The 11,646-nt window shown below is 44.9% G+C and overlaps 1 protein-coding gene across 1 annotated transcript in view; it reads left to right on the top strand.

The window, feature by feature from the left end:
* Positions 1 to 9,928: 9,928 nt before the first annotated feature.
* Positions 9,929 to 11,646, top strand: part of ADGRB2 (adhesion G protein-coupled receptor B2) — a 390,112-nt gene continuing 388,394 nt past the window's right edge. Inside the window, exon 1 of the mRNA XM_075264673.1 lies at positions 9,929 to 10,089. The gene's annotated coding sequence lies outside the window, so the exon portion shown is untranslated. The remainder of the gene's footprint in view (positions 10,090 to 11,646) is intronic.

Here is an 11,646-nt window from a genome sequence, read left to right as displayed (position 1 = left end):
TGCCATCGACACCCAGCACCTCTCAGATACTCTACAGTCCTCTCTGTCCCCCATCTCCTCAATCTCCTGTCCCAATCTGGCCACCCGTCACTCTAATGAAACCCTTAAAAACGTATTGGATGAGGTGGCTTCCCCCTCCCCTCATAAAGTCCCACATAGGAGGCAGCAACCCTGGCACACGCCACAGACACGATTTCTTCAGAGTGCTCTAGGTGTGCCGAACGTCTCTGGAGAATATCACGTTCACCTGCAGACTTCCTCCACTTCAAATTTATGCTTAAAACATATAGTTCTGCTCTTAACCTCGCCAAACAAGCCTATTTTACCGCTCTCATCTCTTCTCTCTCCAGCAACCCTAAAAGGCTTCTTGAAACTTTTCACTCCTTATTCACACCCAAGGTACAGACCCCATTCACAGACCTTAGTGCTGATGACCTAGCTACTTATTTCCATGATAAAATTGATAAGATCCGTCAGGAAATAACTGCCTAAGCCCCAGGTGGCATTGATTCCCACACCTACCATAGTACGGACCCCCTCACCAACTGCACTTCAGACTGTCCATTCTCATCTTTTGAACCTGTTACAGAAGAGGAAGTCTCCCAGATACTTTCTTCATCTCACCCTACAACCTGCAGTAGTGACCCCTTCCCCTCACACCTTCTCCAATCTCTGTACTAAAATATTTAACCTCTCTCTCTCTTCTGGAATCTTCCCATCCTCCTTCAAGCATGCTGTTATAACCCCGCTATTGAAAAAACCCTCCCTGGACCCATCCTGTGCTGCTAACTATCGACCCGTCTCTAACCTCCCCTTCATCTATAAACTCTTGGAATGCCTGGTCTATTCTCATTTAATCCACTATCTCTCTGCTTGACCCCTTACAATCTGGTTTCCGCGCTCTGCACTCTACTAAAACGGCCCTCACAAAAGTCTCCAATGATCTCCTAATGGTTAAATCCAATGGTGACTTCTCTCTTCTAATTCTTCTGGACCTCTCTGCAGCTTTTGACACTGTTGACTATCAACTTCTCCTCACTATGCTCCCCTCAGTCGGCCTCAACGACACTACGACACTGCGCTCTCCTGGTTCTCCTCTTATCTCTCAGACCACACTTTCAGTGTATCATTTGCGGGCTCTGTTTCTTCCCCTTTTTCCCTTGCTGTTGGGGTTCCTCAGGGCTCTGTCCTAGGCCCCCTGCTCTTTTCTCTCTACACAGCCCCATTGGACAAACCATCACCAGATTTGGCTTCCGGTACCATCTTTATGCTGATGACACCCAATTATACACATCTTCCTGTGACATCACCTCTGCACTAATACAGAACACCAGTGACTGTTTTCCCGCTGTCTCTAATATCATGTCCTCGCTCTATCTGAAACTAAATCTCTCTAAGACTGAAATACCGTGTTTCCCCGATAGTAAGACGTAGCGGGGGTTTTAGGGAGGTCGGCTAATGTAAGACATACCCCGAAAGTAAGACATAGTGGGACTTTCGGGTAAAAAGAATGTAAGACACTGTCTTACTTTCGGGGGGTGTTAGTGTGTTACTATATCGGGGAAACACGGGGCTCTGCTGTGCTGTGAGAGCCGGGGGGAAGAAGGACTTTGCCGGCGGCCGCTTAACCCCCCGCGTGCCAGCCACTTCTATTCATTTCAATGGCACGCTTCCATTGAAATGAAAGGAAGCACTCGGCACGCGAGGAGTTAAAGGGATTCTTCCATTAAAAGAAGTTCTTTCCTCTGACCACGTCGGAATAGCCTTAAAAAAGGTTATTCATCTCTTACCTGTTGCCATAGCCAGAGCCGCCTTCTTCCTCAGCTGCGTCCGCCCCGTCTTTCTCTTTTTTGGGCCTCATGGATGACGCATCCATGTGATTGATGATGATGATGGGGGGGGGGGGGAGGGTGGTTGGTTTTCCCAATATAAGACATACCCCGAAAGTAAGACATAGTGGGACTTTTGGGGGTAGAAACAATGTAAGACACTGTCTTACTTTCGGGGAAACATGGTACTACTGTTTCCACCATCTAATAGATCTGTCCCTGATATATCCATTGTAGTCTCAGGCCTTACTATAACTCCTAGGCAGCAATCCCGCTGCCTCGGGGTTATGTTTGACTCAGACCTTCTCTTCACCCCTCATATTGAATCACTCGCAAGTTCATGTCACCTCCACCTCAAAAACATCTCCAGAATACGCCCTTTCCTTACCAGAGATACATTAAAGACACTTATTGTCTCTGTGATTCATTCTTGCCTTGACTACTGTAACTCCTTACTAATCAGTCTTCCCCTTACTAAACTCTCCCCTCTACAATCTATTCTGAATGCAGCGGCCAGGCTCATCTATCAGGCTAGACACTACAGCGATGACTCTGGTCTGTGCCAGTCACTACATTGGCTGCCCATTTATTATAGAATAAAATATAAAGTTATCACCCTCATCCACAAGGCTCTCCTTAATGCCGCACCTCCCTACATTTCCTCCCTCATCTCTGTCTACCGCCCAACCCGTACTCTCCGTTCAATCAATGACCTAACACTTACATCCTCTATTATCAGAACCTACCAGGCTCGTATACAAGACTTCTCTCGAGTTGAACCACTTCTCTGGAATGCTGTACCCGGACAATCAGATTAACTCCCAATTTCTACAGTTTCAAACGCAAACTAAAGACACATCTTTTCAGATGGATTATCAAAATTTCTAATGTAAACCCTTCCTTACTATAATTAAAATCCCCCAAATTTAACCCTTCTCTGTCCCCGCTCCTACATTACCCCATATGATATGATGCCATTTCAGGCTAACTTTATAAGTCCAGGCTCCATCCACATGTTAAAGGACATGACTAGTGACGGCTCATAAAGTTTTATGTTTGTGTAATGACAGTAACCTCTATTACAACATTGTCTGACCTCTGTATAAGCAATGCCGCCCCTACACCTCTTGTGTCACCCCCTCTACCTCATAGATTGTAAGCTCTTGCGAGCAGGGCCCTCAGTCCCAGTGTGTGAAATGACTTTCTTTGTAATGTATGTTTCTGTCTGTATTTGAACCCTACAAATTGTACAGTGCTGCGGAATATGTTGGCGCTATACAAATAAAATTTATTATATTATTATTATATGCAAAGGTGTTCTAATTATAGGCCTATTCTGCTCTTGAGCTGGGACCTCAAACTGTTTATGAAAATACTGGTCAATCGGCGAAATTCTTAGCTTTCCTCTCTTGTCCACAAGGACCAGGTGGGCTTTGTCCTTCTTCGTCAGGGGGGAGACAACACCCGAAGGGCTGTGGAGTTGATTGACGTAGCCAACCGTTCTGCTAGACATTCCTGGTGTCAGAGTCCAAGTCAGGGAATTTAAATTTTGCCTCTTTTCAGATGATGTCCTCTTCACCCTCACCAATCTCCATACCACAATACCCACCTCATGTGGACCCTACAAGATTGTGGCCAGCTGATGGGCTATATGGCTTGAAGACAGAGATTCTCCCATTATACATCGCCCACACCTCGGTACAATTACTATGAAGTAATTTCAGCTTTCAATCTTCCACCTATGTCTCCTTATACCCAGTGAACTATACTTACCTGTTTCACTAACTTAAATCGCTGCTACATGAGTGGCTCCCCTTACATATTTCACCTATAGGCTGTATCAACGCTGTTAAGATAACTTCCCTCTCAAAACTTTTGTATTATTTTGAGACTCTACTGTTAGCTGTTCCCCGCTGTGAAATTTAGTGGGATTTACAGAAGGCCATCTTCCACTTTATTTGGAACGTTAAACGTCATCACATTCCCAGGTCTGTGATGTTAGCAAAGAAGGGTAATGTTGGACTAACAGTTCCACATTGTTACGTTCGTGTCTATGCCCAGACCAAGAATCTGGACTGCAGACTGCACCGCTAAAGGAAACAGGGAAAGGAGACTATCCTTGACACTATGGCGGCTAGCTAGGCCCTGGCTGCAGGTGGTGGTCAGCTGTTCCCAAGCTAGCCTTGGCCCCGACAACTCCTGGCTTTCTAACACGAAGGCCTAGCTGACAGATAGGGCAAGAGCTAAAAGAAAGCTAGGGACTGGGGATACTAAGGTGGTCATCCCCGCAGAAACCAAGGTGCAGCTGCAGACAAAACAAACAGGATGGGAAGTGCTGGACAACAGACACGCAGCACAACACAATACGTAACAAGATAATGAGGAGAGGAACAGTGGAGAGGTGAGGAAAGGGTTAACACAAGACTGGACAAAACAAACTGGAACCCAAAACCTCACACACAACCAGATAGTGTCAGACAAACAGAACTGAAGGACAGGGTAGAGTTAAAGTGTGGAGGGACAAACCAGACTCACACATAAGGTAACACTCACACCACTTCCTAGTCAGTTGAAATTCTACCAAACAATATTCCTCCCTGAGTCAAGAGTTCTAGGTGGTAACCACGAAAACCGGCAACTGGTGAAGCCAGCCCTCCTCCTAATAAAGGCCCCAGGATAATCCCATAGGATAATGGAAATGACCAACACCTGAGGTTCGATCCATAGAACCTCAGGTATACTCAAAAGGCTGATAGTAAATGCCCAAGCAGATGGCCCAAAGGCAAGGAAACCACCACAAGACCCCAGACCACCGGATCAGAACCCAACAGAAAAACACAAAATTTTATAAAACAAAACAAGGTCTTGACAAACATATCCTTCATTATTACTAGGCCACCCACTTGCGATGTATCCTGTTTTGGGCTGCTCCGCAGGCCTGCACAAAATCAGTAAAACATGCAAAAATATGACTTGCACCTATGCATCTGAATACTTTCTTGTGGTCCTGCTCCCCCTCCTCTCTCCCTCATCCTCTTTGTTTCACCAAAGGACTCTAGACTACCTATAGTAGGCTATTTCCTCTGGCTTTACTATACAAGCCGCTTCTTCCAGAGAGTTTGAAAGCTACTGTGGTATGTAACTAGAGTGGGGCAGGTTTGTTCCAGGTGGACCTTCTGACTGTGGAGCTCAGGCCCTTTGACTAATTTACCACTGTTTTGCGCCTGACTGGGACAGAGTGGATCCACTATCAACAAATTTTTCATTTTATGATCACATAACTTGTTGCTACAGATTTCTCCATCCCTACTGCATTTGCGAAGTCAAGTACAATGGGCACCTCCACCAGAGGTTTGATTATGGCTCTTTATCAGATTATTTCCTCTCTGGAGGGATGGACCCCCCTTTCCCATAGATATATGATCTGCTCAGTCATGCCGCCAAATCCTCCACTTATGTTACCTTCAAGGAAACCCAGTACAAAATCCTTATGCACTGGTATCACATGCCTACACTTTTCTATCTCTTGAACTCCTCTATCCTGCCTGAATACTGGCAATGTAACAAAGCCCTAGGTACGTTATACCACATTTTCTGGGACTGTCTCCTGATTCGAGGTTTCTGGTCAGACCTCAGGGGGCTGTCTGGTGCACTTTTCCTACAGGTTGTCCCGTTAAGCCCCTTGACATATATCTTCAATCTTCTTCCATGACACTGTTGAATGAAAACTGAAGGCACCCTTCAAATATGAGAGACCTGCAGCAGTTTGCAAAAGAAGAATGGTCCAAAATTATAGTTTAGAGGTGCAAGAAGCTTGTAGATGGTTATAGAAAGTGATTGATTTCAGTTATTTACGTGGTGTATAACCAAATATTAAGTTGAGAGTGACAGTAATTTTTGTCCGGCCCATTTTTGAAGTTTAGAATAAAATTATATCTTTTTTGGCTTTTTTTTTCAGTTTTTTCTTGTGATGTTCCAATATGTGTATATAACAAAAAATGTAATTGAAATAATTGTCTGGAAAAATTTCAGGGCTGCCAACACTGCCCTGACTGTACCTGTTTGCTGCTTTATAATGGTATGTTAAAAGCTGCTCTTAGTCCGATGAATTTGTTTTGCAGATTCCTTTCTCATTATGACTTTATCTGCACAAACCCGTCTGTGCTCTGACTCAACCACAAATCTAATCATAGTACGATTATCATGCTTAAGTTTTTGTGAAATATCTAATTTTCATACCTTGTCCAAGGCTTTGCACAATTTGATGCTTTTTGGCTACAGAGAGATCCTTTTTCTTTTCCATACTGCTTAAAACCTGTTGTCTGCTTAAAGGGTTGACCAGTATAAACTAATACTTTAAAGGGATTCTACCATTAAAACACTTTTTTTTTTCTTTGACACATAGGAATAGCCTTAAGAAAGGCTATTCTTCTCCAACCTTTAGATGTCTTCTCCGCGCCGCCGTTCGGTATAAATCCCGGTTTTCGTCAGTATGCAAATGAGTTCTCTCGCAGCACTGGGAGCGGGCCCCAGCGCTCAAACAGCACTGGGGGTGTCCCCAATGTTGCGAGAGAACTCTCCAGCGACACTTCCATCTTCTTCAGGAACGTCCTCTTCACGCGTCTTCTTCCAGCACAGGCGGTCAAATTTGTAGGCCTCGAGCAGAGCCGACTGCGCATGCCCGTGGCCACAAGAAAAATAGCCGCTTACACAGGCGATCTTGCTTGGGGCGCACATTTTATGATTTCCTGATGATGTTACGTTTCGCTGTTTCCGGAGATGGGAGGGCACCTCCCTGCTCCCTCAAACTCGCCAATGTTCAAGTACTCTTCTTCTGGGTGTCACTTCCTTCTCAAGGGAGCTAGCTCCTATCCAATAGAATGCCGCAGAAACAAAGAGAAGGAGTGGACCTCCCAAGCATACACAATGGAATGGCTCTATTGCGCAGGCACGGGCAGATGAGGGGACACTGATGAGAAGACAGGTAAATATGATGGGGTGGGGAGGGGGTTAGGGAACTGAGATAGTAAGGTAGGTAGGGCTAGTACTCCGCAGGCTAGCTGGGGAAATGGTGGGTTGAGAAGGAAGAAGTGAAAGGGGGATCTGAGTGAACTGCAATGCGTCATGGTAGTTGTAGGCTAAGACAGCAGGAAGCTAACCATGTAAACAAATGCAGAGTATACCAGGATCTTAGAGAGAAAGCCAGACATAACTTAAAACACTGCTAAAGGTATTTAGGTGCACTTATACTTATTAACCCACTGAGAGCACTAACAGAGCTCTCTTAAAAATATTTTTTTGCCCAGAAAACTCCTATAATAATGTGGAACTTCCTTCTTAAAGCTGCATTCAGGGACTCCATTCCCCATTTCACTGAAAATATGCCGATTTCAGGTGGAAACCTCGTGGACCCATTATAGTCAATGGGGTCCGTGGGTTACCGCTTTGTAAGCGGATACGGTTTCCATTTTTCAGGTCCCTAAAGAACGGAAGCCTGGACGCTAGTCTGAACCTAGTGTAAGTAGGTTTCCTTTAATTGGGCTCACCTGGCAAACTAATTATTACAGGTATTTAAGACAGATTTCAGTGATCCAAAGAGTGCTGAGACACGATACCAGGCATGAGTTTGTTTATTTATTTATTTTGCTTACTTATATAATACATATATACATATTCTGCAGGCACTGTCCCAAATAATGCTCACAAGCTACATTCCCTATTAGTATGTCTTTGGCGTGTGGGAGGAAACTGAAGTACCCAGAAAACCTAGACAAACATGTGGAGAACATACAAACTCCTTGCAAATGTTGTCCTTGGCAGGATTTGAACCCTGGACTCCAGCGCTGCAAAACTGCAATGCTATCCACAGAGAAAAATAAAAAAATAAATCTTTAAGCCCTACTGCGTAAATACATAAATCCTGGACATCTGCAAATAGTTTCAAAAAAGTGTTCCAGAACAATGTCTCATTCATAGCTTCACTGCACTTTACCGATGCTTGCTATTGGCTGGTCCACAGATACAGTAAGAAGACGCAAGACCAACCTAGTGGATGCCCCATATTTTGAGAAGTGCTGAATTAATATATATATGGACCTGTGTAATGCCCACAGGGCTACTACTGTATTTGACCTTCCATGCATTAGTTCAGACAGAATAACCTACCACTTTGCCTACAGTACTTTGCAGTTCTTTAGCCTCTTTTCCTGGTCCACTGATGTGATATTTTGTAACTATTTTAAATGATGAATATGTTACAGGCATGATCACCCTTTTTTGATGTGTGTAAGGGTGTCAAGGGCTAGATTTTTAGAGGTGATAAACCTACATTTAGGGAATACTATGGACAGGTACTTTCCCTTTTCTCCCCTATTGGTGAGATATGAATACATCTTTTAATAGAGCAGGTAAGAATGTTCAGATCATACTTTACTTAAATGTTATGTAAGGTACTGGACATTCAGACAACCGCCTTACCATACATGTTTATATGTATACTTACGCTGGGTGCACACCAGCGCCCGATCTCCATTTTCAGGTTTCCGTCTTCTGCCGACAAAAGACGGAAACCTGGGAGACCGTGTCCGGCCGGTGAGCGTTTTGTGCTCTCCGCAGTGAAACCGTTTATTTTTAACCGGACACAGAGTACTGCATGTCCGACTTTGTGTCCGGTTAAGAAAAACGGTTTTGCTGCGGAGAGCAAAAAACGCTCACCAGCGCTCACGGCCGGACACTTTCCAAACCCATTCAAATGAATAGGTTTGAAAAATGACTGCAGGTTTCCGTCTCCTGTCCAGTTTCAGGCAGGAAACGAAAACCTGCAAAACGGAGACCGGTGGCGCAGATGTGAACGAGCCCTTAGATGAATTGTAAAAAAGTATTAATACTCTTTGTGATGATAGCAATATTATTTGGATTCATACTGTATACGTAAATATCTTCAATGTTCATACTAAGTTATTTTTAATGTCTTTACTCATGTTGTGATTTGGAGATGGTCCTGTGATGATAAAAGATTGGATTCCTAAATATTTTGGGCTTTTGTTATATCCATGTTATTGTTATATCCTTAGCCAGCTTAATACATTAAACATGAGCCAGGGATGTTTGCTTCTGTTTGCAGCTTTTTGTCTGCAGGTGCAATGCACTATTAGAACATTAAATGGGATGGCGATGTTGATCTACTATGCCCACTTCAATACAACTGTGCCAGCTTGGTACCCCCTCTGCAACAAAAACTCTAGATGCCTCTTTAGGTAGTGGGTTCAGTAAGAGTCAGGGGATTTACTGGGGCTCAAGAGGTGGCATGGGCTGGCCACATGATGATGGTAATGTGTTTAGGGATATCAAATACACACACTGAGGGGAGCAGGGATACAAGAAAAAGCCAAAGCGATGGAAGTGAGTGAAGGATGGAGAGAAGCTCGGAGTTAAGGAGGAGGCACTGAGAGGAGAGAGGGAGAGTGGGGGGGAGCAGAGATAGAGAGGGAGAGACTGAGGAAGGAGGGAGGAGGAGGGATACAGAGCCGAGAGATGGAGGAGAAGATACACTGAGCCTGGTACACAGAGTGGGGGCACAGCTGCCAGCGCTGGACAGACAGGGCCTCGCTCTATCCCTCACCAATAGCAAAAGCATCAATGCCCGGGGCCTGAGGACTGGCTGAAGGCTGCGACACCTCGGGGAGAGCAGCGGGCACAGCTGGCACATTACCTCAGACCTATAGGGTATACGCACCGCAATCCTATAGAGTGACAGACTGTATCCGACCTCCATCACCTGGCACTGCCTGCTGGAGACAGAAGCAGACACACACTACTGGAACACATTGTGGAGGAAAAGCTCAACTGAAAAGCAGGGAAACTAGAAAAACCCAAAGAGATGGAAGTGAGTGAAGGATGGAGAGAAGCTCGGAGTTAAGGAGGAGGCACTGAGAGGAGAGAGAGGGGGAGCAGAGATAGAGAGGGAGAGACTGAGGAAGGAGGAGGAGGAGGGATACAGAGCCGAGAGATGGAGGAGAAGATACATTGAGCCTGGTACCCACACATAGAATGCACTAGCTCTATGCGGTAGATACGGACTCCGTGCACAGCAGCACACGCCGAGCACTTCGGACACACGGGGGCAGCTGGATTCCGCAGGAATAAACTTATCCAGGGAGATGTGACAGAGCACAGCACGGGAAGACACCCCGGATCATGGGACATCCCAGGCGGCAGGATAAAGCCTCCCCCTTCAGAAAGTACTGCTAACAGCGACCAGGTAAGAGAGCACCCCCTGCCTGCTGGCACCGTGCGGGCGGCGTGTGAGGGCTGCTGTCATATCTGCAGTCATCTCAGTCACGACTGTGTGAGGTGACTCTGCTGCTGAGCAGGGGGTCGTGTGTTTTGGCGCCCTGTTCACCCTCTGTCAGTACGTCTCAGTGTCTCCAGTATGGTTCATGCAAGGTGTATGTGAGTGCTGAGCTCAGTCATGGGCTCTATCACGTGTCAGGTCAGCTTGAGGCTGAGTCTGGTTCTGGTCAGAGGTGTCATATGGGCAGCTCACAAGTTCCTCACTCTGGGAATGACCCCCCCCCCTTCCCCAGCCGTCATTACCACATATGCATGTAGAGTAGGACTTGGGAGATGGTGGCCTCAGTCCTGTCACACCACATCTATTATTATTAATTTGTCTGCTTCCTCCATCACAGCAGCCTCATGGAAAGTGCGGAGAATGCAGATATTTTTATAGCAGTTCTGGAGAACCCAAAGCCAACGCTTCATAGTTGTGTGTGTGATTGATACTGGTGCTGCACCCATGATGGACCTGGGAATGGCCTGTGTCCCCTCTGTCCCTGGACTTACACTATGCCTTTATGCCACAAATCAATTGATCGGTCTATCTCTCTATGTATTCATAGATATCTATCTTTATAGATATCAAATCTCGTATCTATTTATCTGTCCATCTACCTATATCATGCTCATGATGTACCTATATACCGTACCTACATATAGAGCTATCTATCTATCTATCTATCTATCTATCTATCTATCTATCTATCATCTATCTCCTATCTATCTATCTATCTATCTATCTATCTATCTATCTATCTATCTATCTGCCTAGCTGTATCATATTTGTCTATTTCAATAAATATGTCTTGCTGTCTTTCTATCTCTCCATTGGTTAACTATCTCTCTCTCTCTATCTCTGTCTATCCCTCCATTGATTATCTATCCATTGATTATTGCCCTGTCCATCTATTATTTATAAATGTATATCATGTTATATCTATGCCACTCAATGCTACCTACCAACTTGTTCATCCACCTATCTATCTATCTATGGTCTATGACTTAACTCTTTCAGCATCCTTCCTATCCCTCTCTATCCATGTAGGAAAGTGCAGGTTTTTGCTATTGATGGGATTATGGTGTTTAGTTCCAGCTTCATCTCTGTATTGTAACGTGATGATTCTGGGAATCGTGTTGCTCCCATTTTCCTCATACACGAGGTTGACTCCTGTAGCTTGCTATGAACAAATGCATGGACATTTCTGTGTTAGCGTCTGGTAATGTGCAGCAGGTCCCCTCAGCACAGTTCATTAATGGAAGCTTTTATCCATCCAAGGTCTTTCAACCCCACAAGTAACACTGTGTGCTGGAGAGGGACGTACCTCTACATCCACTTATATTCAGACTAAGAAACTTCCTCATAATTGCTGCAGACAAAAGAATCTTGATTTTTTTTGTTATTTTACTGTGAAGAATAAATTATTAAGATTAGGTCATAAGAGGGTAATTGTCTCACATTGGAGGCCTTTTATGGGGATAT

The sequence above is a fragment of the Leptodactylus fuscus genome, chromosome 2 (assembly GCF_031893055.1).
Source record: "Leptodactylus fuscus isolate aLepFus1 chromosome 2, aLepFus1.hap2, whole genome shotgun sequence".
In the NCBI taxonomy this organism is placed as follows: domain Eukaryota; kingdom Metazoa; phylum Chordata; class Amphibia; order Anura; family Leptodactylidae; genus Leptodactylus; species Leptodactylus fuscus.
Note: the sequence above shows the minus strand (reverse complement) of the source record. Positions and strands in the feature narration are given on the sequence as shown.